Source organism: Saccopteryx leptura, chromosome 3, assembly GCF_036850995.1.
Source record: "Saccopteryx leptura isolate mSacLep1 chromosome 3, mSacLep1_pri_phased_curated, whole genome shotgun sequence".
Lineage (NCBI taxonomy): Eukaryota > Metazoa > Chordata > Mammalia > Chiroptera > Emballonuridae > Saccopteryx > Saccopteryx leptura.
Genome location: NC_089505.1, coordinates 162,993,929 through 163,018,892, shown reverse-complemented (window position 1 = coordinate 163,018,892; position 24,964 = coordinate 162,993,929). Strand labels below are relative to the sequence as shown.

The following is a 24,964-nucleotide window of genomic DNA, read 5'->3' as shown; positions in this document are numbered from 1 at the left end:
CTACAGCAGACCAAGTGACCACTTGCTCGAGCCAGCAACCTTGGGCTCAAGCTGGTGAGCCTTGCTCAAACCAGATGAGCCTATGTTCATGCTGGCGACCTCAGGTTTTTTAACCTGGGTCCTCTGTGTCCCAGTCCAATGCTCTATCCACTGTGCCACCGCCTGGTCAGGCTTTACTAAATTTTGAATGCTCTTGCCTTTTACACCAATTTACAGAGACCATTTAAAATTCAAGTGAATGCAATTTTGTGTGTGTGTGTGTGAAGTGTCAGTTGTATTCATGAATAAAATTGAAGTCATTCCAACAAATGATACAAACAGATTGGTGTAGCTTGGGTGAGCTTCATAGAGCTAAACAGAAGAGGAAAAACACACAAGATTCTTAGATCTATCCTTCCCTTTTCTGTGGCCCAGGCTCTGTCTGTTGTCATGGCGGGTGCTATCACCAGCCACTCACGATTATAGAGGTTTTTCAGCCCAGATACTCAGGAGGGCTCTCAGAAGAATATTGCCATTCTGAGATTCCATACTCACGTCTTAGGGGTTTCATATCCACTTGAAACTGAACGGAATCCCATTAATTATCACTTCAGGTAGTAAATCAGTTTCTCATATGTGAAAAGAATGCTGCAACCTGAGTTCTTCTTTTTGTTTGCGATAGCCAGAGGGTTATTACAGACGGTATTGAACTCATAAGAATAATTTTAGCATTACTGCAACAACAAAGCATTTTGTAAATGCATAACCTTGTTTTTCTTAAAAAGCCCTGAATAACTGTGAAGTCACATTGCTGGTTTAAGTGTGATAGCATTTCTCTCTCTGCTTCCTCCAACTTTAAAAGCATTTATTCAGTCCATGGCTTTAAAGTCAAGGCAATGTGCTGATTGACTGTGCTGACATAATTGTGTTAATGACAAGACACGACGGCTACATTGTTAGATAGGTCACTTATCATCACTATTTATTTAGTTCCCTCTGCCAAGTCTGAATTATACTTTTTATACATTGTGGTTAGAGTCAGTCATTTAAAGTGCTTCAGTGTTGAAACAACATTTTTTTTACAAGTCTTTTAGCTGTAGTTCAGGAGAAAAAAAGTCTTCTACAGCATCATTAAACAGGGTTCAAAGTAAGTCCTTGCTGAAAGATGTGAAGTTTGAACTCTTAGGAAATGAAATCTTTGATCTCCAAAATGATTAGTGAAAACATTTTTGTACACAGGCCCATTTTTATCTCATGTTAAGAAAAATAATACAATTTAATCTACATTATACTTCTCATTCTGCTGCCTCAAGTCAACCTCTGTCGCTAGTGTCTAGAACTGCGCTATGCTCTTTGCTGAGGGAAGAAACTGGAGACAGGCCGATCTTGCAAGGCATCGGAACTCTTTGGTTGAATACAAAAAAACCTTACTTATGTGGTGCCACCGTCATATTTTGAAAAGATGGTATTTCAAAGATATGACATTCTCAAGGTCTTTTTTCTTTTCAGGTGAAAGTAGAGAATTAATATTAAAAAAATAAACAAATAGCCATGAGTCATTAGACTGAGCTATTTACACAAGAGGTTATCCTGGGCCATTCTGTAACAATAGAAAGTACTATAAGGCCTTTGGGATCAGAAAGGAGAATAAATGCTAAAATAGTTAGCACATAAGCAGAACAAACTCTAGACTGGCCTGCAGAAAATGAATGTTAAAATGGAGTTGGGTAAACTGAATGCTCAAATTGTCTTCCAACTTCATAGAACTGGCTTTCATTTTTATCTCATCTTTAATTTTTTTAGTTTAAGATGCATTTTAAAGCAATATTTATTTATTTATTTATTTATTTATTTATTTATTTATTTATTTATTTATTTACTGGGTGCCAGACACTGTTGTCGCTTGGATATCTTAGTGAACAAATCCAAGCTCCTGTCCTCATGACGCTTGCATTCTATGGATGAGATACTTGCCCATGCTTACATGTGAAAGCTACAAACTCAGGCTAGAAATTCTCTAGTATATTTGTAGGCATGTAATTGCTGGGTCATATGATATGCTTATTATTGGTTTTACTGATTTTACCAAACTGATTTCTAACATGATCACATCAGTTTATATATATGAGAGCTCCCCCTCATCTCACCAACCCTTGACATTTATATACTTTTAGATATTTTAAATCTGATGGGTGAGTAATGTTATACTATTATAAATTAAACTTGCATTTCATGACTATGAAGAAGGTTAGGCATCTTCATTGTTCAGTCACTCAGTTTGTTGTTGGTTGTTCACCACTCTGTTTCTTCTTTACTGGTTCATATTGCTGGCTCAATTTTTTTTTTCACTTGCTCATTTTTTATTTGGGATGCTTGTCTTTTTCCATTAATTTTTTTGGAAGTTTTCATGTGTTCAGGTTCATAACGATTTTCCATTATGTACAGTAAATAATTTTACCCAGTCTGTGCCTTTCTTCTTTTTTCTCTTTATGCTTTCATTTGATGAACAGGAGTTTTTAATGCAAATATTAAAAACTTCCCCTTCCCCAACACCAAAAAAGTTTCAAACTCAGCATTTTCATCTGTCTAGGATTTCAGTGTGCATACTTTGAACTAGTTCTTGCAAAATGAAAAAGAATAGTTTTTAAACAGCAAACTGTTTTTTAATTTTTATTTAATAAATAATTCTTTTTTTTTTCTTTTGGCTTTTCTATTTAATTGCCTTGTCTCACCCTCGGATAATAAAGACATTCTCCAATTTTTTAAAGTGTTTTTAAGTTTTGCTTTCACATTTAGGTCTCTAACTCACCAGGATAAACTTATGTGTTTGGTATGAGGTAAAAGTTCAATTTTTTTTCCTTATATAGATAATCGGTATAATGCCTTATAGTTCTGTATGTTCATAGAGCTCTCTGGACAACTGGTCCAATTACCTCTGTCCCGCTAGTCCAAGCGTCTATTTGTGACTCAATAACTTTGTATTAATTACATAAATACAATTATAATGATAATGCTTCTTAATATGTAAGATAAGATGCCTCATTTTATTTCTCTAAATCATCTTAACCCTTCTTATTTCCATATTAATTTTATAATAATTTGTCAGATTTCATTTAAAAAGTCCTACTCAAATTTTTATTAGGATTCCTAGATTAATTTGGGGGGAAGATTGTACAAATATAATGTCTTCTTATTCATAAACATGATCTCTCCACTTACTTAAATCCTCTTAAAGTTTTAAATGATAAATAAGATTATCTTACAATATTTTTTTCTCAAAATGTTCTTATCTGGCTTAAGTGTTAAGTTATAATAGCTTAATAAAATTAAGTAAGAACTATTTACTTATTTTATCCTAAAATGATTTATATTTAATTGGAATTTTTTGTTCCTTAAATATTTAGTGGATATGATCTTTAAAAGGATTTGGTTTTACTGTAGTAGAATTTCAACTATTTATACAATGTATTTATTGTTTCCAGGCTATTCAGTTTTTCTAATACTTTTATTGTCAGTTGTAGTAAATTATAGTTTTCTAGAAACTTTTCTACACCATCTAATTTTCAAATATATTCACATAATGTTTCACAGCATTTTAATTAAATATGTACTCTTTATAGTTAGTTATGCTTTAGCTATTATTCTTAATATTTTTTATATTTTCTTCTTTCTCTTATATCTTATCTCTTTTTTTTTCAACCAGTTCTGCCACAGGTTTTATGATATTTTAGACTCTTCAAAAGATCATCAGGATTTTAAAGATTTTTTTCTTGTCTCTTTTATTTTATTAATTTTTACTCTGATTTTTAACATTTTCTATCTTCTTTTTTATGCAGTTTTACTTGTGTTTTCTTTAACTTCTTTAGTTGAATAATAATTCAATAATATTTAGTCTTTCTTTTAAGAATTCAGGACTATAAATTTTATGTATACATAAATTCTATGTATCACTTTAGCTGAACTTTGCAAATTTTATGTAGTACCTTTGCTTCTACAGAATCTTAAATATCTTTTAAAATCTATTAGTCTTACCTGTGGTGGTGCAGTGGATAAAGCGTCGACCTGGAAATGCTGAGGTCGCCGGTTTGAAACCCTGGGCTTGCCTGGTCAAGGCACATATGGGAGTTGATGCTTCCAGCTCCTCCACCCTTCTCTCTCTCTGTCTCTCCTCTCTCTCTCTCCCTCTGTCTCTCCCTCTCCTCTCTAAAATGAATAAAAAAAAAAATAAAGAACAAAAAAAAATTAAAAAAAAATAAAATAAATAAAATAAAATCTATTACAGTTTCTTCTTTGACATGTTATTTAGAAATAAAATTTAAATTTTTTTTAAATAATTTTATTTTTTTAATGGGGTGACATCAATAAATCAGGATACATATATTCAAAGATAACAAGTCCAGGTTATCTTGTCGTTCAATTATGTTGCATACCCATCACCCAAAGTCAGATTGTCCTCTGTCACCTTCTATCTAGTTTTCTTTGTGCCCCTCCCCTTCCCCCTTTCCCTCTCCCTTTCCCCCCTCCCCCCGTAACCACCACACTCTTATCAATGTCTCTTAGTTTCACTTTTATGTCCCACCTACGTATGGAATAATGCAGTTCCTGGTTTTTTCTGATTTACTTATTTCACTTTGTATCATGTTATCAAGATCCCACCATTTTACTGTAAATGATCCGATGTCATCATTTCTTATGGCTGAGTAGTATTCCATAGTGTATATGTGCCACATCTTCTTTATCCAGTCATCTATTGACAGGATTTTTGGTTGTTTCCATGTTCTGGCCACTGTGAACAATGCTGCAATGAACATGGGGCTGCATGTGTCTTTACGTATCAATGTTTCTGAGTTTTGGGGATATATACCCAGTAGAGGGATTGCTGGGTCATAAGGTAGTTCTATTTTCAGTTTTTTGAGGAACCACCATACTTTCTTCCATAATGGTTGTACTACTTTACATATATGGAACTCTAAAGTTATTTTTATTTCATTTTGATTACTAAATTATTTCCCTACTGACCCCATCTTTAACTTGAACTATTCATGTTTTTATTGTCTACAGTGACTCTTTTCTCTAAGAATTGAATTTTATACATTCCCATTACCAGTAGCTACATACATTTTGTTTTTTTCAATTTCAAAGTAAACATAAACGCAGTTTTATAATATTCAGTGTTCATTATAAATTCTAAATAAATGTTGGCTCTTGAAAATTTCTCATCCTTTTGTATTCTCTTTTAAAATGTATCTTCCTTCAATAGAAGTTTAGTGTTGTTAGTCCTAAAAAATACGTGGCCTGGAGCATAATCCCTAAACCCTGTTTACCCTACCATTCTACTAAATTTCTGAAAAACTTAATCACAAAAAATATATTAAACAATAAAATGTAGGGCTGTAGCCTATACCTTATCTGGTCATCTAGTCTGCTGATCTCTCTGAGCCCATGTGTGAAAGCCAAGAGCTTGTATTGCCCACTTAACACATTCAGCCGTGGAAGATCCCTGAGCAACTCTCAAAGTTCACTCCCCATGGGACATACTCTAGTATCTATTATGTATTCTAAAGGTAGGATTAGACCTTGATCAAGAGAAGTCTTTGGGACAAGCCCTACCACTTAAGTCTCATGGGAGGAAAGTCCAAGGATAGAGAACATGATGTAAAGACATTAAGACAGGAAGGTGTGTTATCACAGTCTGGTTCATTTTATAATCTATTCATTCCTTCCAATGAAAACATTACACTCCAATAAAGTAAGAAAACTTTGTGTGCATGTGGACTTTGTTTTTGTCCGTGACTCACTTCAGAGCTCCTTTTCCTTGAGGAGGAATGAAGGGGCAGTAGCATTGGGCTCTTGCCCCATACCTCAGCCTCCAATAGTTCCATTGTTTCAACATGATTTGCAGACTGATGACCATGGAGCAAAAACACTTGCCACAACCAAAGAGAAATGCACCAGCATTAAGAGATTAAAATCCTGCTCTGGCCAGATTTTCCCCATGACTTTGTGTCCAATTCAGCATTAACATGAAGAAATGATTACATCGAGTAGAACTCAGGTGGTTGGCATTCCATAAAGTTATTGAACAGGGAAGAATATGAAGCTGTAATGAAGTACACAGCATAACTAACAAGAGAGGGATGTCTATCACTTAAACTAGGCGAATGCCGTACTGAAGTTGGTGAATGATCATTTCACTTATTTACTGAATGTTTATGATAATAAGAGCAAGTGTTTATATAGCATCTACTAGATACTAAACCCTTTATATTTGAAAATATATTTAACATTTATGTTAATCATTTGATATTATTGTCTTCTCTGTTTTATGGATGTTGCAACTGAGGCATGACAAAATTAAATATCACATTGCTAGTTGGTGACAAAGCTGAGATTCTAATGTAGTGGGACTATATGCAGAGTCCAGGTTCTCCTTAACCACTCTGCTTTGTGATTGGAATACATATAGTAGAGTGTGCATCAGTAGAAAGATGGTACATAAGCTCGAACAAAATGTAAACCCTGTTTTCTATCCTCAAGGAGCTTAGTCTAGTTAGAGTGATGCCCATGTAAATAGCTAAGTAAAATACAGTATTGAAATGTAATATGCCTAAGAAAAAGGAACCTAAGAGAGGAACCCAATGATTCTCATAGGTTCATGCCAAATGGAGGAAACTGTATCTAAGACGAGACCTAAAATACTAAATAGTAATCAGTGACAGTGAAAGGAGAGAGTTACAGGCAGAGGAAAAAAATGCGAAGGTCCTCGTCACAGCCACTATGTTGGAGAAGCAATGTGCAAAGACAGAATAGTAAGTTCTAGCAGATCTCCCTCACGAAGTGTTACCACAGTTGAAACCAACTAGACTAGAAATAATTGTGCTAAGAAACTAAACAAACTAATAAGTCCTAAAACTTAAGACCATCTTCAGAATGGCCTAACTGCCTAACACAGTAAGAAAAATATAGGATGCAAAACATAAAAATAGAACAAACTTTCTTAACTTCTGACAAGCTGATGGACTGCAACATGTCAGACAGATAAATTATATTGTTCAATGATTTTTTATGTGTTTCTCCCTCATACACTCTCCACCAAACTCTAAATTCCTTGAGTACAGAAATCATGTCTAAATTATATCTAAATTTTCTTTAAAAACAGCCCAAATTAGATATCATTGATGTATTACCATCACTTTTTATTGGTGAACAGTGTCTCTACCATGACTATTTACATCTCATATTCTTCAATTGTTAATGTTTTTCAAGACCTTGGTGTTTTTGACTACTAAGAAAGAAAATAATACAATTGTAAAGGCCGACATAAGATAGTATATTATCCTTGTTTGAAAATTTTTTCTCAAAGTGAAATTTATCCTCCAGGATACAATAGTTCCTTTCTGGTTATTATAATGTGAGTAAATATGGAGCTCCATACAAATATTGAGTTGACATTATTTTTCCGATATCTTTCTACTGTTATAAGAATAAATGGGCAATGTATTTTTGGAACACAGTATCTTCCTTTCTTCTTCAGACAAATTCTAAGCTATTAGAGAAATCAGCATTTGATACTTATTTAAAACAATGAACATATTTTACCTGTAGGCTAAAGAAGATGAAATTTTTTCAGTTGTATTGAGTGTTTTTGACACCTCAAGGTCACTTTGACCATGTCACATCAGTTCAGACAGTGAAGCACTCTCATAATTTTCTTTAATATAATGAGGACACCGTAGGCAATAAGGACTTTTCTAGAACATGATGAATGGATGCATGACATAGAATGACTTTTCTAATAACTGCTGTCAAAAGTATTGACAGATTATGCACATGAATCTGTGAATACATATGTGTAATTTCTTTCACTCCCTCAATATCAAGATTTTATTTAATCTAAAATAAAAGATAAAAGATTGTCAAGGTAAAAGATACTTTTACAAGAAGTCTTACTTTCAATTGATACGTGTCAATAGCTAGGTAGATTCAACTATTGCTACTGTTGAATGTCACCTGAACTCAGGTGTCATTTCTTCCAAGTATATATATTGAGTGCCTACAATGTTCCAGGCACTGTATTTGGCTTCAGGAATATAATAATCATAATAGTGCATAAGATAGATACATATACTCCTAGAGTCACACCATACTGCAGTGTAAACTAAACAGTCTTCAGGGTAAATCCTGAAGACAGTCATATATGCAGCAGACACACTGCTAGTGGGAAGCCAATTTCTGTTATTATTTCTCTTAAGCAGAGACTGGTAACTAAAACAATTATTCTCCTAAATCTATTTTGTTCAGTTATTTTTACTGATATTAACTCATTCAGACAGGGAAAACACCAAAAGAAATCTCTACATACATGCAAATATTCAACCAGGTTTGACAATTGTTTCTAAACTGCTTTATGATAAACTTCCTATGTGTCAGCCTTCTCCTCATGTGCCCAACTCTAGGTGTCTACAGCCTACTCACATGCAGTAAAGAAACTAACATCAGATTCCCATTCATTTGACTCCCACATTGTACCATACCTTTCAACCAAACCAAGATGATAGATTTTTGTGATTCCTTCTGCACTGATAAAGGTTCTTCCCAATTGCATCAGTCAATGTGTAACTCAGCGTTTTGTTTCACGGGAGTTAAAATAAAAGTCCTATATCTTGATATGAAGTTCAAGAAAAGGACCAGCCTAAGTGGGTATTATTAAGTGGGTATTATTGCATTGTTTTCCTTAATATAATTTTTATTTCTAATTATAATTAGAAGAATGCTATTAGAATTTTGCTTTCAGGTTTCTAAGAAGAGTTCTGTCATTGTAGGTTATTTCTTGTTCTTAATATATATCTTTAAGCAATAAATTTCTGTAAGTGTATTGTCAGCCTCTCAAAATAGAAACTGTATCCCTTCAAGTGATTTATATATTCTAAATTTATCCCTTCATGAGGCTACCATATGTCTTTTCTTTCTCTTATTCTTTAAATCATATTTTCTACTTCAAGGCCAGTGGTTTGGTTTTGTTTTTAATTAGTGATAAAAAGTTTATCTTTATGTCATTCTTATTATTAAGTATATTTATAAAATACATAAATGTTCAAAGTAAATTGAATAAGTCCTGTCCAGTTGTTTTATAGAACAAAAAGGAAAACAGGCAAATTCCTTAAAGTAACTCAATTTACTAGGTAAAATGTTGGGAATCACAAATTCTAATCTGGGAAAGATGACCATAAAGGTTAATTCTGAAGTATTAATAACTGACTTGAATAATTGTTAACCTGTTACCTAGTAATCCCTGATGAGCCATAATTCCCCAAATTAATTTTTTTTAAAAAAAGGAAGCCATATACCTTGCCTGTCATTGAAGTCATGCAATTATATTTTTAAAATAATCTGTATCAGATTAAATAAATCTTCTTCTACTCTTAGTTTATCAAGGACTTTTTTATAGTCATTGATGGTTATTAAATTTTAATCACCTTTTTACATTAATTGACATGATTATATTACATTTCTACTCTATTAATATGGGTGACATTAATTTTTGAATGTTAAACCAACCTTGCATTCTTGGGATAAACTTGACTTGATTATGAAGTATTTATTATTTTATTATGTCACTAAATTTTATTTTTAATATTTTTACAATTCTTGCAATGATATTTGTATGAGAAAGTGGCTTGTACTTGTACTTTTTTTTCAAAGTCCTTGACAGATTTTAATATCAAGGTTATCCTGGCCTTTTTAAATAAATTAGGAAGTATTCTAGTCTTTGGGAGAAGTTGTGTAGGTTTGGTATATATATATTTTAAATGTTGAGAAGAATTCACTGAAGAAGCCATGTTGGTTTAAAAACAACTTTTTTTGTGGGAAGAATTTTATTAAAAAATTAATTTATTTAATGGATATAGAAACTGTTCAAAATTTCAATTTATGATTACATTAGTTTCTAAAAGACTTTTTTAAAGAAATGTATTTATTTTATTCTAAAACTTCATTTTTATTGGCATAAAGTTTTTCACATTATCTTAATATCCTTTCAATATCTCTAAGATTGAATACTACCTTATTTTTCAGTTATAAAATTGCTATCTTATAATTTGTATCTTCTCTCTTCTTTTTACTCATTCTATCAATTTGAGTCATTTCAAAGAACAAACTTTAAGCTTTAGTAATTTCTCTTCTGGTAAATTTTTTTTTGGTTTTCTTCTTTTATTTTTTATTTTTTCTTTATTGTACTACTTTTGTTTTTTATTAGTTGTGGGGTTTCCTGCCACATTACCTGAAATTAATTCTAATATTATTAATTTTCAGCTTTTCTTCTTTTCTAATATATTCATTTAAGGTATAAATTTCTTTCTAATCATAGCCTTAGCAAACTCCTAAAATTTGTATGTATTATATTTTCATTATCATTAGGTTAAAAATATTTTATAATTTTCCTACTTATTTTTTTGTATATAAAGTATTTATAAATATATTGCTTGATTTCCTAACAATTGGATTTTTTAATATTACTTTTTATTGATTTTTAGCCTAATCCATTGAGATCAGAAAACACACTGGCCCTGGCCGGTTGGCTCAGCGGTAGAGCGTCGGCCTGGTGTGCGGGGGGACCCGGGTTCGATTCCCGGCCAGGGCACACAGGAGAAGCGCCCATTTGCTTTGGTCCATTTACATTAAATGTCATTACTGAGATTTGTCTATTATGGCTGTAATCTTACTACTTGTTTTCTATTTCTTCTGTTTATATATATTTTTCTCCTTTTCTGCCTCCTTTTAAATAAATTAAGTATTTTAAATCACCCCATTGTCTTTCTATTAAATTATTAGTATTTTATTATTTCTTTAACTCTTATCCTACAGATTAAAGTATGCATCTTGGCCCTGGTGGGTGGACTAAGCAGTAGAGTGTTGGCCTGGCATGTGGAGGACCCGGGTTCAATTCCCGGCCACAGTACACAGGAGAATTGTCCATCTGCTTCTCCACCCTTCCCCCTCTCCTTTTGCTCTATCTCTCTCTTCCTCTCCCGCAGCCAAGGCTCCATGGGAGCAAAGTTGGCCCATGGTGCTGAGGATGGCTCCATGGCCTCCGTCTCAGGTGCTAGAATGGCTCCAGTTGCAATGGAGCAAAGACTCAGATGGGCAGAGCATTGCCCCCTGGTGGGCATGATGGGCAGGTTGGGTGCATGAGGGAATCTGTCTGTCTGTCTGTCGTCCCCTGCTTCTCACTTCAGAAAAATACAAAAATATTTAAAAATAATTTAAAGTATGCATCTTGCTTTATTAAAGTCCAACATAAATTAATGTTTTTATCCTTTCCTAGATAATGCTATTATTATATGTTTACTCCCTTGTCCTTTTGAAAACTTATTTTACATGCATTTTAATTCTACCTATATTTTGTACTACTCAAGACTTGAGTAGCATTATTTTTCACATAAATATTAATTTTAAAAACTTTTAAATTGATTTTACAGAAAGAGAATGAGAAACAGGAACACTGATCTGTTCCTGTATGAGCCCTGACTGGGGATCATACCATCAACCTACAGGCTTTGGAACAATGCTCTAACCAGTTGAGCTATAAATGGCCAGGGCATATAAATATTAATTTTTATTTATCTATGTTATTTAACACTGGTCAATGGTTTTTCTCTTTCTTTTTCTCTTTTTTCATCTTTTTTTTTTTTGACATTGAGCTTTCTGAAATGTAGTTGGTCTGTTACTTGAAAAGCTAGCAAAGAAATCATTTACACAGCAGATTACAGTTTCAGCAGAGCAATTTGCCTCATGCAGGTTGAGACAAGATGACCATGAAAGAAGTCTAAAACCTGGATTTTATGCCAGGCTCCCTAGTAGCTGACTAAAGAATATGGAGCAAGTCTCTCAACTTGTCTATATCTGTATTCTTTTATCTTAAAATGATGGCATGGGATTATAGACAGTTGATCCTAATCTTAGTTTTCTGTTAATCTAAGACATTTGTCTTGGCCACTCTAATAGACTGTGCCATTATATTTTATTGTCTGTTAGTATTTTAATTATTAATTGATTTTTATTTAATTAAATTATAAATTTAATTATATTAAATTATTTTAATGCAATTAGAGCCATAAGTATAGGTAAAAAATATTTTGCTATTGTTATTCAAATATAAAAGTTGAGCAAACTAAAATGTTTCCATTTTACTCCAAATTATTACATAAACATTATATTATTTACATTTAACATTTTAATACAATTTTTGTTTTTTCTGATTATCTGTGATGCTTCCTTCCAAAGCTAAACACATATTCACACACAAAGAAATAAAAAGGCAAGTTTTTTTGTGATAACTTATTTTATGTTTCCAATCATCTCAAAATATGTCATGAAATTCTCAAAAATTTATTTTAATTCAGTTTAATTTATAATAAACATGCCACAGACTATTGTGGGTACTGTGTGGATAAATAAAAGAAAAATATTAGATTCAGTTAAAATAATTCCTAAGAGGTTGGAAATAAGAATTTAAAGAACAAATAAAATTTCTTATTTCTTGTTGCATAATTAGAATTCAGTAAATGTTGACTAAATGAATGAATGTCATGTGAAAACAAAAGAATTAAATTTTACAAACTCACCTGAACAGGAATGTAACTGAAAGTGTATGACACCACATAATGACAATATGGAAATATCAGAATTATTTGATTCATATGTTTAAATAAAAAAGAAGCTTTTATGGAACAGGTCAGCCTTTTTGTCACTACAAGCCAATGGTATAGTAATTAGTATCTTTCAGAATTATTCCATTATAGCCATGTAGAAATTAATATTCATCTAGAGAAGTTCAAGGCAGGGAATATTTGTGTTTGCTTTAAATACTGTTCCCTTTTATTTTCTCTTATCTTGAAATTTTCATGCTGAAATCTATTCCTAACGTTAGACTTATTAATGTTAAGCATTATCACTTACATAGTAAAAAGCCATCTATATTGTTATGCTATGTCTACAGTCCAAAACTTAACTCATCCTGAGAACAATTAGATATGATGAACTTGGCAGGAAGAAAATTTATGTTTTTTAATAAGTTCTCCAAATCAACTCTTCTATGTTTTCCTCTTGGATGTCTATTCCAAATAGTCATTCCTTTTCTGTTTTTTTTTTTTTTGGGGGGGGGGGTTTCTCTCTCATATATCATCAAAAAGTTTTGCTCTTTCTGGAATTTACTCTGGAAAGATGAGAGAAAAGCATCACTGATTTCAGCAATTGAGAGTGAACATTGGGAACATAGAAACAAGTATTGTCTTCCCGAAAAATATCTGGGGTCCTTCTAGAAAGATCTTCAGCATGTCTAATAGCCTTCTAAATCATGTTTCATGTTTACTTTTTAGTAATACATGTTTATGGTATAAAATTTGGGAAAATAGATAAAGTGTATAAAAAGGAAAAATGAAAAGTGTAATTTTACCAAACTGATATCCTATGGTGCATTTTCTTCATCCGAAATTAAGACAATATTTTATGTACAGCTTTGTACTGCACTTTTTTGTATTTTATTTTGCAGATGTAGCAAAATTTATTCATTTCCTAATTGATGAAGATTTAGGCCATTTTAATTTTTTTTTTTTCCCCTGAAGCTGGAAACCGGGAGGCAGTCAGACAGACTCCCGCATGCGCCCGACCGGGATCCACCTGGCACGCCCACCAGGGGCGATGCTCTGCCCACCAGGGGGCATCGCTCTGTTGTGACCAGAGCCACTCAAGCGCCTGGGGCAGAGGCCATGGAGCCATCCCCAGCGCCCTTTGCTCCAATGGAGCCTTGGCTGCAGGAGGGGAAGAGAGAGACAGAGAGGAAGGAGAGGGGGATGGGTGGAGAAGCAGATGGGCGCTTCCCCTGTGTGCCCTGGCCGGGAATCGAACCCGGGACTTCTGCACGCCAGGCCGACGCTCTGCCATTGAGCCAACCGGCCAGGGCCCCAATTTTAATTTTTTAATATTTCAGTGGTATAATTTTAAATGTATAATACATTATTATCTATAAATCTTTATATTTATAGATAATTATATTCTTATGATGAAATACTGGCCATAGAATTAGGTGTGCCTTTGTCAAGACACTTTATAGCTGTAGAAAAAGTTTCCAGATTACCAAGAATATGTTTTGTACTACATTCAATGATGTACAAGAATAGCCATTTCTCAACAACCTCAATAGACTGGGTATTACAATTTTCTTGGCTCTTTTTGATCTTTTAAAGAAATGAATGCATCTGTTAGTTTCATATGCACTGTTTTTTATAACTTATTCTTACAACAGAGAAGTTTATTGTGGAGAAAGGATTTAAGCAGAGACTGAACCCAGTGAAATACTGACACTTGCTTCACCTGGGTACATCCAGTTTCCTCACTTCTCTAGTTGAAAGCATGGCTCATTTGCTTGCATCCAAAGTGCCATTGCTTATTCTCTACCCGCTGGCCCACTAGATCCCAACAATCTCTGTCATTGAAGGTCCACTTTGTGCAGACAAGCTGAAGCTATTGATTATCTTCTGAACTAGAAGTCAATGATTTTTCTTTGACAAGAAAGGATTGTTCAGCATTTCATGTAGAACATCAAGTGCATAGAATTTGAATTTCTGTATGGTTGTAATATACCAAGTATTATTACATTGTATAATGAGAATAAACACTGGACTTGATGCTAAGAGCAATGATGGTGAATATTCATTAAACAGCTTTGACTTTAATAAATATCATTGTAAGTCAACACTCTCTTAGATGACCCATAACCTCAAGGCTTTCAAGAGAACAAATATATTATGAACAAGTGATTGATTTTCTTGAAAATATTAATAATTTAATCACAAACCAATTTTTATGCACTTTGATGATTTTTTGTTTTGTTTCCTGTGCAAAACGTTCTTGAAAAATTCTGCAGTGGTAAATGAAATCGCATTATAACTGCTAAAAAACTTCTACTAGCTTATTCAGTATTCAATGTTTATCAGCCACAGGAAATACAATGTTTGAGTGAGGAATGTAATGGCTCCAATCTAGCTTCTCCATTTAATAGCCACAATCTTGGGCTATTTAGATGGAATTGGATGCATTCAGGGTGGTATGGCCATAGGTGATCTTAGGCTATTTAGTTAATCTCTCAGTGCTTCAGTTTCCTCAGTAAAATGAAAATACTGTAATTTAGATCTTACTTCAAAAGTGCTATAAGGGTTAAATAAGATAACATGTGCTTATAACATTGCCTGAAATATAGTATGTGCTCTATAGACAATATCAGTTGAAGCAATTCATCTCTATATATTAAACATTCTGCTCAACATAGTAATATATATATGTGTGTGTGTGTGTGTGTATATATGTGTGTGTGTTTATGTGTGTATTATACACACACAGATATATACGACATGGTGACTAATCTCAACTAATTTACAAGATAACAAGGAAAATAAAATACGTATGCAAAGCCTAAAATTCTTCAAGATTAAATGCATTCATGTCTTCATTAATCGCATCTTGTTCAACGTAATCTTTCTACTGCAGCTTAAATGAACTTCTCCTTATCATGTTCTACCAAGTATTATAATTAATTATGTACATGTCTATTCTTTCCTACCAGATTCTGATCTCCTTGAAGCTGATTTATTTCATTCTTTTCCTACATGCCTTGTCCATTGGCTGGAACATAGTAAGTGCTCAATACTGTTTGATTAATGAATGAATGAATAAATAAATAAATAAATGAACAAATAAATAACTAACAATACAAAGCGGTATTTGGCAATTGCCACAAGAGCATCATAATCAAAATACTGTGGATGTTCATCTTTATCTCCTTCCATGAAAACTGAAGAGGTCCAGAAAGAGCCACTTCTGATTTACCTTATTAACAATAGTTTTATGAAAAATATGGCATTGGAAGAGTTTCTTAAATGATTGAACAGGCACTCATTCCCACCTCACTGAGTCTCGGCTTCTTTAATCAGCCTTTCCTAACCCTCTCTTCACACTGTGAAATTCAGGAACCATGCATTTCTTTACTAAAGACAGGCCTTTCTAAATTTACAGAAATAGCCCAAGCACTAATTTTGAAGACATACTTCATCCCCATTGTACACATGCTAGGAAACGGAGAGCTATATGACAGAGATACACATCGTGTGTGCAGAGATAGCTCCATAATGGTTTCTGGATTGTTAAAATTGGAGGAAACCATTGCCTTTTAGAGGAAAGTTATAGTAAATGTCACCATATGAATAAACATTGTAGTGACATGCTTAAGCCTGTTTTTACTTGTTATGATTATGTTGCCTGACTCTTACCAGCAGAAGTGCTTCTCTCCTATTTTCCTTCACATTAACATTTACGATGAAGGGGCAGCATTCCCCTTTGCTCACATAAGCCAAAATAAGCCCCCTTCACCCAGCAATATTTCAACACTGAGCAACCAGCATAAACCCAGCTTGCTATGGACCTTAGCATGTTCCACCAGCTTTACCCCTGCCAACAGAACTGCCATTTGAAATCCATCTGCTCCAGTTCATGGACCTAAATTTTGACCTAGCGGGTAGTTGTCAAGTTCAAACCGAGCAAAAAAGGACCAAAGGTTCTAAAGGGAAACATTCTTCAGCACTGCTCCGTGTTCCCTGAGACATGAAACACCTAAGACAGCACTGCGAGGCATATTTTTCTGTGCAGAAGCAGCAGAAAACAGAACATGACTCCCCACCCTTTCTTTATATTCCAATGAGATTTGCTAGTTTAACCAAGGCTGCAGTACAAAAGCACTTGTGGTTCATGTTATATTAATAGTGTGGCCTGATTATCAAAAACCATTACTCTTGGTTATCTTGCAGCAGCTGTACCGAGCTGCTATAAGTCAGAGTGACTGCCCACACAGCGTTTGCTCCATGCTTATGATAACAGTATTCTTAATGCAAAAGTGCATTTGTAAAATTATTGCCTTTTAAAGATCAGATGTGTTATAAATGAGATGTGATCACACAATTGCTTTTCCCTGTGTAAAAAAATTAAATACATAAATTAAACGTCAGTCTCCTCCATTGTCATGGCTTCACAAGGGTCAGTTTACTTGTGGTCAAACTCAGAGGGATGGCTTTCAAAGCAGATGCGTTGTGAGCTGAATCCTGGCCAGGAGCACAAGCGGTGGCTTTTCTTCTTTTCTTTGATGTTGTCTTCTGTAGTATTGCTTTCTTTCTCAGTCTTCTGGATCCAACACTTCTTTTATGCTGGTTGAGGGTTGCTTTGTTTACTTTAGTTTTGTTTTTTAAAAGCAGTAATGATAATAGATCAGAAACCATATCATTAGCTTATAGATTCAACTCATTGTTTCCGGTTCTTTGCAGAACTCCTTGTGGATGAGTGGCTGCATTCACAGCTCCTTAATGCGAAGCCTCTGTGGTTGACTTTTTAATTTCGCCTTCCCTACCTGTGACACTTTCACGGCTCGGTTTTATATGAAAGAAGAGACAAAGACAGGAAGGAAAGCAACTCTAATAAAGTAAAAGAACTCAGTTCTAATGCTCGCTAATCTTCTCTAGGTTATATATTTCATTATACATGTTATGCCAACCGGGAATAAGAGAGATATGGCTTTACTTGTGAAAACGCAAGGGACTCTATTACCGTGCATCTTTCAGGCTCCCCAGTTCCTTTATAAACAACATATAAGGGGTAAACATACAGGGCTCTGTCTCCCCTTATGTTTTTCCTATTTGAGCAGAATTTTAGAATCCTTGACTGTTATAGACAGTTAAGCTTTTCGGCCCTAATTCATTAAAAAAATATATTCATGACAAGTTGTCTGAAATGTGGTCCCTTAAGTTTTTTCTGTCTTTTAGAAACTGTTTCATATCGCTATCTAAGAAGAAAAGCCAGCCAAGATTTACATTTTAATTTAGTTAACCAAATAGTTCAGACTGTGTTCTCCAAAGACAAAGACTGGTCTGTAAGTGGGCCGGATTTTCCTGTATTTTATTGCTGTAATTTGCATGAGAAACACCAGATCCTGTATAATTGTTGCTTTGTTGTTGTGATCCGAGTAGCTGTTTCCAATGTCAATAATTATAACTTGAAATGAAATTTAGTAGCAGTTAGGGGGTGGGGAGTGGAGGGCACTGCCAGCCAGTCAGAATTTCACATCAAACTAACCACAGTCTAGCCTTCTAATGTGATGTGAGCAGCAACCAGCTTCCAACAAAACTCCATACAAAGTAAACAGAACAAGCAAGTCACTTGAGCCTTGCCACACTATACATCTTGTGTTATGACATTTTGTTTGGTGTCTAATGAAGAGCTAGCATGTTTTATATATGATGGCTGCTAATTGCTTCATTACCCATGCAAATCATAAAAGCAAACTGTGTCTTACCATAAAATTGGTAACTAGGCCATTTAAAAGACAGGCTCAGGAAAAGTGTTATTATGTCCATGCTTCTTTTGCTCCTGCATTTTTTTTTATGACTTTGTATTAAGTTGGAGCATTTTCTCTGTGGTCATTTGTTCCTTTAGATTAGTCTTCAGTTAAGATAAGCATGTAATGGATGAAGCAAGGGGCCGTGTCAAGATTGCTGTTGCTGCTCCCGCCCAGCTGTGTCAGCAGACCCACCCAACATTTTGTCCTGATGCTCCCAAGTGATCTGAGAAGCAGGACATGGTGAAGGGAGGCTGCAAAGTCAGGGATCTGCCTGTAGAGTCATGCGCCTGCATTGGCTCTTTGTCAACATGGGGAGATGCCACTGCTGGGACTCACTGCTGGACCCATCTTATTAAAGGTAACACAAAAGCAACAGAAGTGGGAAAAAAAGAAAATGAAAGGGTAAGCTGGATAGAAAACTAAACACTTTCTAAGACCCTCGACTAAGTGGGGTAGAGTGATAGACACTTCTTCAGTACTCAAAATTTGGAACCTCCTGGGTTCCCTATTCAGATAATTAACACCTTAGCCTGGACTAAGGTTACTTCTCCCATTTTCCTAAGGATCAACCCATAGCTAATAGGCAGCATTTTGTTGTTTTTCTTACCAGAAGGAAAAGAGAATTCTTCAATAAAAGAATTCCAACAAATAAATAAATACAAAATTAAAATCTTACAGTGCAGTTTTCATTAGGGCACTCAGTTCCAGGATTGCAGGCAGATAGACTGGAAGACAGAGGAATCTGTTACAGTAAATATAATTTTAGACTAACTAGCAGAGGTGGTGTCATGGTAACAAAGAAATTCTGCCTGTGCACTAATTTCTCACCGCAGCTGTTGGGTGTTAGATTAGGAGGCTGTACACCTTTCCCAGGAATATTAAAGCAGACTGTCTAACCGCCTGTGTCTGTCCTCGTAGCCTCATTCTTGCTGCTAGCAGAGCATGTCCCAACTGTTGTCAATTTATCAATGTAACCTGCACTGGTGGGCACAGTGTGAGCAGCCATTAGGACAGGTGCCTCTATCCATCACAGCCAGTCACTTATTCCACCTTGTCAAGGAAACTAAATGGAGCTTTTGGAGAAATGTAAACAACTCTCTAATGGACAATCAAAGCTCCACTTTCTGAAGCAAACAAGAGGAAGAAATTTGACATTTTCTTGGGGGGGGGGCATAATATTTAAGTGTTCTTTAAAAGAACTTTTTAATGGTTGTGGTTTTAAAACACCAAGGGGGAGCAGGCATAAGAGGAAGTAAAGGGAACAAGTAAAATAACTAAAACAAAGTCGTTCTTGTGGCCAAAGACTGAGAAATTAGGATTATGAAGGGGCGACGTGTTGAGTGAAGGAACCATGAGCTATTCTAGGGGAAGAGTAACAAAGTTGAAAAGAAAGTTAACTTTAAAAAAAAAAAGACATTCCTAATAGAAATTGAACACTTGTAGTTAATTACTTTTTTTATTAATATGTTTTCAGAGTTCCAAATACGTACATATGAGAAGAGCAAAGAAACACTATTTAAATATCCACTGCCCAAGACACCCTTCATGGCAGAAACCTGACTAAACAGATGGCTTTTCCACTGTGTCCCTGAACACAGAAAAGTCAGCTTTGTCCAACCAAGAGGGGAAGCAAACTCCTCAGAAAATGCCCTGACTTTCACCTCCTGCTTGGGACTATTCTTAGCTGATAAGCATCCCTCTGCTGTGACAGTGTCCAGAGGGAGGAGACAATCTCCAAAGCAGCAGTTTCAAGCCTGAGCATTTAGGAATGCACCTTGAATGTCACTGAAGTGACGAGGTAGCCAGGGCAAACCGTGGAGCGCAAGTGTTCCTGGCAAAGCATGCCTGGTGCTTTTAGGCAGATGGACAGGGCTACATGGAGCCAGCTGAAGCTTCTGGGTGGCCTTCCAAAGATGCTCTGTGGTTTTCCATCCTGGAGGTAACAAAGACTAGAGTAGCTGCCAGTAGCTGCATCATGGGGAGGAGAGGTGGCCAATCTCAGAGCTGGATGCAACTAAAGAGAAAAAAGAGATGCTTTGTGAGGAAGGTGCCTTCTGGGAATCAGGTAGCAGTAAGGGGCCAAGAGGTCACTGCAACCTCTCTTGCTGATGTGTCTGGGAATAAATAGGAAGCTCTAGTTGGAAGCTTTGAAATTGGCCCTGATACTCTCTCATGAGAAAAAGCCTGCCTGAGTTAACTGTACCTTCCTTGATGGCGGTCCCCTCTTTTGTTCTCATTAGTTTCCCTAAATTATGGCTAACCTAGGATCTAGAGGTTAACATACTGTTCACTTAATGTGAGCAAAATTTGGATATTATCAGCCATTGAATGGCACTATGACCCCAGGTCTCTAGCCAAGTCGTTCTAACAGTCAGGGCCAAATTGGAGGATGGTGGTAACAAACCGCCATGGGGCAGAGTGTGCATCTTTGTTTCTGGAGGGTGAGCCATTCTCCAAACTAGTGTTCTTCAGTAGAACCTTCTGTAACCATGATATTCTGTGAGGCTGATTTGGAAACCTCTAGCTGTACTTGGTTTTTGAGCACATGAAATGTGGCCAGCATGACTGAGGAACTAAATATATAACTTTTATTTTATTTTAATTACTTCAAATTTTAAAAGCCCCATGTCACTAGAGACTACTCTTGGAAAAGACAACTCTTGACCTATTTCCTGAAAAAATTTGTGGATATAACTGATAAAATTCTTCTGGAGCTGTGCTGTCCAGTATAGTTGGCCATATATAACTGTTTAAATTAATTATAATTATAAGTAAGTTAATATTTAGTTTCTTAGTTTCCCCAGCCACATTTTTAGGGTTCGATGACCACACATACCTAAGGGCTACTGTATTAGCCAACTGCAGATATGGAGTATTTCCATTTTTATAGCAAGTCCTGTTGGACAGAGCTGCACTGGGAGTGAGTGTGGACACCAATGCAAAAAAGCAACTAAACCACTAAAGAACAATTTCCTGATTCATCATAATGTTTACTGTGTATCTACTTTTTTTTTTTTTTAACCAGGAGGGAAGTCAAACGTTAGGGCTACAGTGGTAAATAATAAATGCGTGGCCTTGTTCACATGAAACTTAAAACCAATTGAGATTCAAAAGTAAATAATTGTATTCCTATACAGTTATTATAGGAGAAGTGACTACTGAGAGCTATGGTTGCACATAGAAATAGCAGCTACCCCGACTTCAAAAGTCAAAAAAATTGTCCCAGAAAAATTTCCTCAAACGGAGACTAGAGGAGAAGAAGGCATTAATAGCTGTTAGAAGCTGAGAGACATTTTGCAAGGGGTGAAATGGCTAGAAAGGTAAGAAAAAGCTAAGTCATATGGGGTCTTGTAAGCCAAAAATGTTCAGCCTTAAATCTCAAAGCAGTGGGAGCCAACGAAGTGTTTTCTAAGGAGGGAGTTGAACCAATCATGTGCCCACTTTTAAAAATTCTTTGACTCTACTGAGAAATTGATTTGCCATGGGGACAAGATGGTAGACCAGTTAGAAGGATATTACAATAATTCAGGCATCACGTGATGGTGGCCTAGAGTATGTAGGAGTGGAGATGGAAGAAAGGAGGTCAATTTCAGCAATAGTTGGAAATAAACACATTTAATCCTTCATTGCTCCACAAAGTCTGCTGATCTATTCAGGTTACAATTACTTATTCAATTTAGCCGTCTGAAAATGAAAATAACAAATAATCGAAAGCCTCTCTATTGCTCATTCCCTTAACATTTCCCCACAGTTTAATGTGATCTTTATCATCAATGGTGTATATTAGAGATTAAAGCCCTCTCAAGGCTAGAGGCCAAGTTTATTTCAGTTTACACAGCACTCAGTGTAGCTTCATAAGCAGATTGGTAATTAATTAAAGGTTTCTGGTACTTTGAAAGGCACTTTAAATACTCAAGATAGAAGAGTGTAGTATTGTGTTTCAAGATATAGTTTTTTCTAAAGGAGGACTTGAACTTCAGTTTTTCAATAGACATTGACACATTAGATCATCCTAGTAAGAAATCTTCAGATTTCTCAATTTTAGACTTAAAATCTCAGCCACTTGCCTATTAATTTAGCACATATATTTACCGGCAAAATGAATTCTGCTTGAATAGTTTAGGCATCTGCATTCATTAACTGGTTATGATGGAGATTTGCTCACCACTGTTTTATAGCTTTCAAGAGGACACTAGTTGACTTCATTTAGATTAAGCAACTCCCCAATGGCAAAGTAAGGAAGAACAGAGAAATAATCTGCAGCCTTGGAGAGAATGGTATACAGTAAGTCCTCAATGTTGTGGATAGATTCTTCAACTTTAAGTGAAATAACATATGATGAAACCAATTTTACCATAGGCTAATATATACAAATAAGAGATAAGTTCCTATGGCATCTCATCAATGTTGTAATGAAACACTGAATGAAATAATGTTATTTGAGAACCTACTACACAAGTGGAAGATAGTTGTGAGACTCTTTATAGCTTCCTTGGAGATTTGAATTCTAATTCCAGCCACCTCAGAGATAATATCTGAACCAGCAAACATAGGTATTTACTCTTACCTGCAGCCAATTTGCAAATTTGGCCCCATAGAACAATCCAGAAATATGAAAACATTTGAAACATGGAATACCTATACTATTATTACCTAAAATTGCATTATGTATCTTCACACTCATGGATTTGACATCCATGGTTTTCATTATCTGTGAGTGACCCTAAATCAAGTTAATCACAATGACTCCAGAAATATTATAATGTAAACAGACTCAAAGAATTCATATATTTTGCCAAGGCCCCCCAGTTAGTAAATTGGCAAACCAAAGCGGGTGTCTTTAACTACATTATCCTGCTCCCAACAATACAGTGATTTAAATATTATTGAGGCATGAAATTCTATGGCTGAGGCAGAAACTGAATCAGTCAGCAAGTGGAATGCCGGCTGACCACCCAGACTCTCCTTCCCTCGGGCCTTCAGGGCTCTCCACTCCCTACAAGGAACAAATAAACAAAACCACTTGGTGTGAAACATTGCTGAAAAGTAAACTAATTGTTTGGGACTGGTGATAAAACTGAAGACAAAGTCATCCTTTTAAAGAATGTAAGGCTCTAGAAAGGTCTCAGTCAATGATAGTCTTAGGGACCTCAGGTGAAATGCAAGCAGAGGAAACAGAGAGGGTGTGTCTTTACAATTTGGAAACAGCTCTGGGTTATTTTTCTTCTGATGAGCTGGGATTGTAGTTCTGGCAATTTACACTCTGTGTAATCACTGCTGTGTTCGGATGTAGTAGATGTGATTTGTGTCTGACTAGGATCATGTGACGGGCCGTATAAGTCTCAGTCATTTCATGAATGCTATGTTATTAATGCTAAGAATATGTATGTATATGTTCATATATCAGGTGCCCCTTGACATGGGAAAAATTATTGTAAAAGTAAATTCTCCAACTCACATTTTTTACTGAGTTACAATAAAAGGAGAAAGATAAAATCTAGGGGTGGCTTTTCCACATGCTGATCAGTTTAGTCCTGACGGGGAACTACCTGATAAGGGTATGGAAATCACACTGTACTTCCAAAAAGCAGGAATCATTTTTGAGACCAGAGATGTTATCTTTCTTCTGAGACAGTCTCCTAGGTTCTGTTTTAGCCACCCAGGTTCCAAATCAGTCTTTACTGTTGAGCTACACTGTCCTATTTGGGAAAAGGAGACTGTAGAAGCCACAGTGCTTTAAAGAGAATTCCTAAAATCAACATTTTCTCTCCACCCTGACCTCTCTACCTTGCTCACTAAGAAACTTTGTACTATATTCAAGATTCCACATTGAGCAATATTCAGGAACACTTTTGGCATTTTTGTTTATTACCAGTACTTGGTGGGGAATGTTGTTATCAGTACTTGGTGGGGAAGGACCAGAGATAATGTTAAATATCCTGCACTATGTAAAGTTAGTTGGTCTAAGATGTCAGTGCGAAGGTTGAGAGCTCCTGATGAATATGCATCCAGTGTGCTAAAAGCAGAACTTGCTGTAATTATAGATGCACCTGTTCTGGATCTTGGGATGGGAGATGGTTGGGCTCTGAAGTGGATGTTTCAGAACCAAAGCCTGACTGTGTTGATCAGTCTCTTTTAAGTTCCAAGCTACAATTCAAATGATCTTAAAAACAAAAAAATATCTATTGGCTTATAAGGCTGGAGAATATAGTGCCTAGCGTTCAGGAGTGAAGAAGGGATCATATCAGCAAAGGCTCCAGGCACCAAACCAGAGCCACTCTGCTCATAGGACTCTTCTTCTTTCCTTTGGCTTCTCTTATTTGCTTCTCTCTTCTTGTCTCTGAGCAATGGTGCCTCATGTGCAGCTGCAGAAAGGATTGCACCTAATGGAGCAGAGCCTCTGAAAGCCCTGGCTTAGACACCCCAGAGGAAAAAATGTCTGTGCAAGCATGGCATCCCTATCTCATACAATTTATTGGCCTTGTTTTGTCATGTGCCCACCCTGTGGACCAGTCTCTCCTGACGGTGAGGTTCTATGACTGGTCATAC

The 24,964-nt window shown here is 35.5% G+C and overlaps 1 long non-coding RNA gene across 1 annotated transcript; it reads left to right on the top strand.

The window, feature by feature from the left end:
* The first annotated feature begins 8,613 nt into the window (after positions 1 to 8,613).
* LOC136397725 (uncharacterized) lies at positions 8,614 to 17,714 on the top strand. Its single transcript, XR_010749908.1, has 3 exons — positions 8,614 to 8,689; positions 15,599 to 15,667; positions 17,346 to 17,714. It is a non-coding gene; the product is annotated as an uncharacterized lncRNA (long non-coding RNA).
* The last annotated feature ends 7,250 nt before the right edge of the window (positions 17,715 to 24,964 follow it).